General features: G+C 49.5%; 1 pseudogene; it reads right to left on the reverse strand.

Moving 5' to 3' along the window:
• Window positions 1–290: 290 nt before the first annotated feature.
• On the reverse strand, window positions 291–913 carry LOC136381831 (rRNA-processing protein UTP23 homolog pseudogene; annotated as a pseudogene).
• Window positions 914–6,540: the final 5,627 nt, after the last annotated feature.

The raw sequence follows: 6,540 nt of genomic DNA on the forward strand, positions 1-6,540 counted from the left end.
CCAGGCAAGCCCAGGGTTTCGAACCAGCGACCTCAGCATTTCCAGGTCGACGCTTTATCCACTGCGCCACCACAGGTCATTTTTTTCCTTTCTTTCTTTCTTTCTTTTTATTTTTTGCTTCCCACTCACTTTGGTTTATTTACAGATAACTTTAGGTAAAGGCTTATGGATCAAGATTCATTTTCAAAAATAAGTTTAGTGTTTTTTTTTATCCTAAGTACTTCTACAGTTTTAAAGCAAAATTTACTTCTCACATTTGAATGTCTTTCAGAGTATCCAAAGGGGGTTCCTTATCTTTCTGCCTTCTCCTTTTCAGAAAGTACATTTGAGGTCAAGCTTTCCGATTCTTTTCCTCATACTTGTCTTTTCAGAGGCAGATGGCTTTGTATCTGCTTTTTCCCCCTTTTTCTTCAAACAGCTAAGAGGATCGGGGCCACTTATTTTCTTGAGCTTTTCTCTTCTCCTCTGTTCAGGGTTTTTCATGAAACTCTGTTGTTTGCTGCATGGTTTCTTGTTAACTGAGACAAGCTGAACCTGACTCCACCGCTTGAATAAAAGCAGTTGTTTGGGGAGAAGGTTTGTACAAGACCATAGTGTTCTGAATAATAAGCATAAGAGGAACTCTAGGCTTTTTCTTTACTTTCATAGACAAAAGCTGATCCTGCGATGCCAAAAATAACGGCGAGGGTTTCCCTCTTCAACCGACGAAAGTGGACCTTCTGATCCACTCACTGCATTTTTGTAATGGGAACAGGCATTTTTGTGTAAGCAGTTTTGCCCCATATATGTCCTTTCCCAATGCTTCTAACCCTTTTAACACACATTGTCTAGCACGATGGTATGGCGCACAGACGCCGAAATGGTTAAGGGAGAAGCCCAGATGCTTCGTGTGTTTTTGCCTCATGATTGTCATCCCTGGTCCCGCGGGACCGAGGCCATGGGACCATGAAGCAGCCACAGACACCTCCCTCACCACCCGCTACCAGCAATGCCTATCAGAAAAACTTCTAATGTGAAAAAAAGAGACCAAAACCGAGAGAAGGAAAGGAATACAGAGAAAACAGAATAGACAGGAAGCAGAAGGAAACGTCAAGTTAAAAAAAAAAGGAACTGAGTCTTCAGAGAGAAAAGTTAGCATATCACAACTATGAAACAAGACCAGGATGTAATAATAATGATAATGGAAATAACAATAAAACCTACATGACATCTCCCCACCTCACCTTATTTATGGAGTCTGAGATGTGACAGGTCCTATTCCCAACAGGACTGTACATGTATTAACTCTTTAACTCTTTTTTTGGAGATAGATAAGAAGGGAGAGAGAAGCATCAGCTCAAAGTTGTGGCACTTTAGTTGTTCATTGATTGCTTCTCATATGTGCCTTGACAGTGGAGATCTAGCCAAGCCAGTGACCCCTTGCTCAAGCCAGCGACCTTGGACTTCCAGCCAATGACCATGGGATTGTGTTGATGATCTCAAACTTAAGTGGCGACCCCACACTCAACGAGCTCAGGGTTTCGTACCTGGGACCTCAGCGTCCCGGGTCAATGCTCTATCTACTGCGCTACCGCCTGGTCAGGCAATATTAACTCATTTCATCCTCAAAACAATCATGCCAGAAGGTAGGTTCTGTTACTATGTTTATTTTACGGAAGCATTAAGTAACTTTTCCAAGGCATATCTAGTTAAGTAGAAGAGTCTAGAGTGAAACGTAGAGCTGGAATGCCTAGAAAAAAGGCTTCAGACACTGTGAACCAACCCTTTTCCACAGGAGGAAAGAACCCTGCTTTCAGAGCAGATTAAACAGAAGACGATCAGAAGGCCTTTGTGGCAGCGGGGTACAGCGCGCAGGATGCGCCCGGCCGGTCTGGATGGAGAGGTGGCCGCAGGGCTCGGAGGAGGCAGGGACAACGCCACAGAACAGGCTGCAGTGCCTTGTCCGCTGCACTGTGCGTCCACGTCCCCCGTTCCTCAATGTAGCCTGCTGCCCACAGTCTTTATGGAAACTCCAGATCAGACGTTCAGGGGTTAGGACCTGGAAACTGGATGTGATGGCTCTGCCATGGCCTCCCCTCATTAAATTTGCCTTTGATCTCAGTGGTAGCTACCATTTAGTGATCATCAGTCGAACCACTCTAACCTTGGCCACAGCCCTATTTTCTGGATAAGAAAACAGCGGTTCAGAGAGCCTTTCTCAAGATCTCAAAGCTAGTAGGTAGCAAAGTGGTGTCAGACTCGAGGCTCACCCGGCTTTTCACTGAGCCTGTTCTCAGCATAACCGATTATTTGTTCTAACCCTTCACCCCTCTCTCCGTCCACACCCTTTCCGGTTCCAGGACCTGAGGTGGCATTTGACCACGGCTGCTTTGGCAAATGGGATGTTAGTATGTGCGATGGGGCCAAAGGCTGTAAGGATGCTTGTGCACTGCATCCTTCACTATAGCAAGGCCCCGCCTAGGCCCCGCCCACAGGTCTCCAGAAGAGGATACGTGGAGGTGACGCACAAATTCATGAGGACTCGTGATTATTTTAAGCCACTGACTTTTGAAGTGTTGATTACGCAGCATTTTTGCGGCATTAGTGAACTGATATACCACGCCTGCCGTTGAGATAAATAAACAGATGACTAATGGTTGGGAGAAATGAAAAGGCTCAGGGTCTGCCTGGCTAGGGTTGCCAGAGTTAGCAAATAAAAATAGAAGCCACAGATAAATTTAAATTTCAGAAAAACACTAGGTAGTTTTTTCAAGGCTAGATATGTCCCAGGTAGTATTTGGGAAATACACTAAAAAAAAATTCTTGGCCCTGGCCAGTTGGCTCAGTGGTAGAGCATTGGCCTGGTGTGCGGAAGTCCCGGGTTCGATTCCCGGCCAGGGCACACAGGAGAAGCGCCCATTTGCTTCTCCACCCTCATCCCCCCTCCTTCCTCTCTGTCTCTCTCTTCCCCTCCCGCAGCGAGGCTCCATTGGAGCAAAGATGGCCCGGGCTCTGGGGATGGCTCCTTGGCCTCTGCCCCAGGCGCTAGAGTGGCTCTGGTCGCAACAGAGCGACGTTCCAGAGGGGCAGAGCATCGCCCCCTGGTGGGCATGCCGGGTGGATCCCGGTCGGGCGCATGCGGGAGTCTGTCTGACTGTCTCTCCCCGTTTCCAGCTTCAGAAAAATACCAAAAAAAAAAAAAATTAAAAAAAGAAAAAAAAATCCTTTGTTTATTTAAATTACCCATGCAGCTGGGCATCCTTATTTGCTCTGGCAACCCTGCTCTGGCAGAGTCACAAGAGTCACACTATGCGGAAAGCACCCGGGTGTAAAACTGGGCCTGACCTAGAGGAAAAGAAAGAGGGAAGAAAGGAGTCACTTCCTCTACACGCCATCGGGCAACAAGTACATTCACAGGGCAAGCTTTTACGTCTTTGAAGGGGTCTTTCTAAGAGGGGCTGAGTCGGAGAAAAAGCTGCCTGGGCAACTAAGGAAGGGCAGGCTGACCGGTGGTTTGGGGAAGTCTCTTTCAACTTGATTATTCATCCACCCTCAAGCCGAGGGTGTACTGCGGAGACCCTGGCAGTCCTGGTTCCAGCAGCCTGTGGTACCACAGGGAGCAGCCCTCCCCACCATCTGAACGCTGCCTCCCGCTTGCCGGATCCAGGAAGCGTTTCCTGGGTTACTGCACCATCTGTCTCTGGGGTGTCTGCAATGGCAAGGTGCTGAGGGAGGGGAGAGCAGGCCTGCAGCCCAGCCCAGGAAGGGACCGCCCAAGGGACCGCCCAAGGACAGTTAGTTTGTCAAGAGGTCAAGCCAACTAGCAGGCGCTGGATAAGACCGGAGAGAAGAGATCCAGCACTGCAAAGGTGACAGCGCAGAAGAGCTGTGACCAGGGAACTCGTCCACCCTCCACCTTCGCCCCTGTCCTCAGCAGGGTCGGACCAGCCACTGTTGTTGGCTCTGCACAGACTAACCGAATATTTTCGTGAATAATCGCCAGCGTCATACAGGAAGAAATTCCATGCTGCCAGCCAGCAGCACAGATTGTTGTAGGAAAAATGACACAACTCCATCCTTTGGGCAAACTTGCAAATTACTACAAATTTCCCCATCTCTCCTCCCCTCACACAGCTGGCTGGAGAAGAGTGTCAGTTTTTCCATGGAGACAGACTTTTCCTCTGTGTGATTTCTCAGGATAAAACCAGTCCCTCTGGCTCTTTGTTGACTGACATTGTTGGTTCCCTGTGCCCTGCCACTGAGAGAGACCCTGGGCAGACCTCGCTTTGGGGCACCGAGCTCTCCTACTCATGGCTTGGTGCAAAAATGAATTCCTGAAAGAAACATTGGCCAGCTACAACTTTGCACTTCCAGATAAATAACACCATGCAAACCAAATGTGCATAATGTGGTCATCAGGGCAAAACCGTTTTTGATATAAACCACAGACCGCTCTGCTGCTGAGACCAAGGTTGACCTAACCACTGATAACCCGGCCCCTCACTGCGGACCATGCCAGTCCGCAGCTTTCTCCAGACCCAGGCTCCCGCTCCCACGGTGCTTGTAGATTTCAGACACTCTCTCCCCCTTAGATTTAAAACAATGTATAATTCTGAAGCCCCCGAGGCATCGCACTGGATTAGGCTCCAGGGTAATGCAATTATTAATAATACGCAGGGCCTGGCCTCAGGAAGTTTGCTGGGTTCAGGGAAAGGAGATCTACAAATGGCTGGAATGTGAGAAGAGACATTCAAAAAGGATCGGAGTGGGCCCTGGCCGGTTGGCTCAGCGGTAGAGCGTCGGCCTGGCGTGCGGGGGACCTGGGTTCGATTCCCGGCCAGGGCACATAGGAGAAGCGCCCATTTGCTTCTCTACCCCCCCTCCTCCTTCCTCTCTGTCTCTCTCTCTCCCCTCCCGCAGCCAAGACTCCATTGGAGCAAAGATGGCCTGGGCGCTGGGGATGGCTCTGTGGCCTCTGTCTCAGGCGCTAGAGTGGCTCTGGTCGAGGCAGAGGGACGCCCCGGAGGGGCAGAGCATCGCCCCCTGGTGGGCAGAGCATCGCCCCCTGGTGGGCAGAGCATCGCCCCTGGTGGGCGTGCCGGGTGGATCCCGGTTGGGCGCATGCAGGAGTCTGTCTGACTGTCTCTCCCCGTTTCCAGCTTCAGAAAAAAAATACAAAAAAAAAAAAAAAAAAAAAAAAGAGAGAGAGAGAGAAAAAATCACAAAAAGGATCGGAGTGGTAATAGTGACGACCGGAGGAAGGGATATGGGGAGATGCTGGTTGGCAGGAGAGGCCTGGGCCAGTCGCATGGAGGGGGCAGCATTTGAGCCGGGTCACAAAGGGCTTCAGTCATGGCCTTCGGGAGGTCAGGGAAGTCTAGGGCTAGGATGAGCAGAGGTGTAGAGAGAGAGTGACTCCAAGACAGGGTTTAGAGAGAGAGAGGAGAGGGACGTCAGGTTGTAGGGTTAGACATGGAGTTGGAGCTTCAGAAGCACTTCCCTGCAGGAGGACGCAGACTTTGGTTTGTGTCCCCAACTGGACCCCGGATGCTGGTGGGATCTCCCTCCCACAGTACACAGTCCAATGCCCACTCTCCCCTCTTACTCAGGTTAGATTCTAAAATAGTTTACCCTGATAGCTTAAAGGGCGAATCTTATTTTAATTATTTTTTTAAATTATTATTACTTTTTTAATTTTAGTGCAAGGAGGGAAGGCAGAGACAGACTCCCGCATGCTCCTGGACTGGGATCCATCTGGCATGCCCACTAGTGGGCAATGCTCTGCCCCTCTGGGGCCCTTGCTCCATTGCAACTAGAGCCATTTTTTTAGCTCCTGAGGTGGAGGCCAGGGAGCCTTCTTGAGCTATGACTCCAGGAGGGGAGGAGAAGAGAGAGAGAGAGAGAGAGAGAGAGAGAGAGAGAGAAGAGAAGCAGATAGGCGCTTCTCCTGTATACCCTGATTGGGAATCAAACCCAGGACTTCCACACGCCAGGCCGACACTCTACCACTGAGCCAAATGGCCAGGGCCTAAAGGGTGAATCTTTTTTTTAAAAAGCATTTTAATTTTATTTAGTTATTTTGTGACAGAGACAGAGAGGGGGACAGACAGGAAGGGAGAGAGATAGGAAGCATCAATTCTTCATTGCGGCACCTTAGTTGTTCATTGATTGCTCTTTCATATGTGCTTTGACCATGGAGCTACAGCAGACTGAGTGACCCCTTGCTCGAGCCAGTGACCTTGGGCTCAAGCTGGTGAGCCTTGCTTAAACCAGATGAGCCCGCGCTCAAGCTGGCGACCTCTGGGTCTTGAACCTGGGTCCTCTGCATCCCAGTCCAACGCGCTATCCACTGTGCCACCGCCAGTCAGGCTAAAGGGTGAATCTTAAGTGTACTGACATTGAGTCATACTCATGATTCCCTAGGCTGTTTCTTTAGAAGACGTGGAGTAGTTCTGAGCTCCAGCTGTCTCTGTTGATAAAGAGAAAGTAAATTCTCCTTGTTGCAAAAATTTTTGGAGCAGTAGGAAACCAAATTGTCAACTGAAATTGATTTATTCACTC

Source organism: Saccopteryx leptura, chromosome 10, assembly GCF_036850995.1.
Source record: "Saccopteryx leptura isolate mSacLep1 chromosome 10, mSacLep1_pri_phased_curated, whole genome shotgun sequence".
NCBI classification, from domain to species: domain Eukaryota; kingdom Metazoa; phylum Chordata; class Mammalia; order Chiroptera; family Emballonuridae; genus Saccopteryx; species Saccopteryx leptura.